The following is a 1,048-nucleotide window of genomic DNA, read 5'->3' as shown; positions in this document are numbered from 1 at the left end:
CCGGGCCCTCGGTGCCAGCGGAGGCCTCCCCCTCCCAGGCCCGGCTCCTCACGCCCGCGGGCACAGCTGGGAAGAGACGGGTGCCCAGAGCGGCTCACGCTCAGGAGTGGGGGGCTGCTCCCCGCCTCGTGGTGCTGGGAGCCTGGCCTTTGACACGGGCGAGGAGGGACGTGACCCTGGTGCCACCTGTGCCCAGAACCCTGCCAGGCGTCCCCATCCACGTGCCTCATCGTGTGACCCGGTCGTGCAGGGCGACGCCCGCGGGGCTGGGAGGTGCCGAGTCCCCAGCGTGTGCCTTGGAGGACACGGGGTGGTAGGGGTCTCCCTGCCCGAGACGGAGCCCCCCTCCTGTCCTCAAGGACCCGCGGACGCCCAGTGCCGCGGTCACAGCTGGAGGAGCCGGCGGGTTCCCTCACGCTGTCACGCGGGCGGAAAACTTCCTTTTTCCAAACGGGAGTTTGAGCCCCTCCACAGGCCACTCTTGGCTCTGGGACTCCAGGAGCCCCGTTCTCTTTGTTTTTTTAAAAATACATTTTATTGATTTTTTACAGAGAGGAAGGGAGAGGGAGAGAGAGAAACATCGATGAGAGAGAAACACCCATCAGCTGCCTCCTGCACACCCCCCACTGGGGATGTGCCCGCGACCCAGGTACATGCCCTTGGCCGGAATCGAACCCGGGACCCTTCAGTCCACAAGCCAACGCTCTATCCACTGAGCCACACCGGTCAGGGCAGGAGCCCCTTCTTTACAGGGGTCTCCCTGAGACGGAACCTTGGCTCCCTCTGCACCCCAGAGGCGCAGGGAGCCCCACAGAAGAGCCCGGCCTGGCAGGTGGGGACAGTGGGGTCAGCCCCGCCCGGCCCTCCCTGAGCACCAGACCTCCTGAGCCAGCAGCTTCCCCGCTCACTCCGCCAGCCCCGCCCTGCGTTCCCCATCTTTCCCTCCTCCGAGGCCTCCTCCCGCCACGGTCAGCGACACAGCTCCTCTCCACCCCCCACTCCCTCTCTCTCCCTCCAAGGACTTTCCGGTGGGGTCCGAGGTCTGACC

Source organism: Myotis davidii, unplaced genomic scaffold, assembly GCF_000327345.1.
Source record: "Myotis davidii unplaced genomic scaffold, ASM32734v1 scaffold1622, whole genome shotgun sequence".
In the NCBI taxonomy this organism is placed as follows: Eukaryota; Metazoa; Chordata; class Mammalia; order Chiroptera; family Vespertilionidae; genus Myotis; species Myotis davidii.
The sequence above is the reverse complement of the archived record's forward strand: the minus strand, read 5'-3'. Positions refer to the sequence as shown.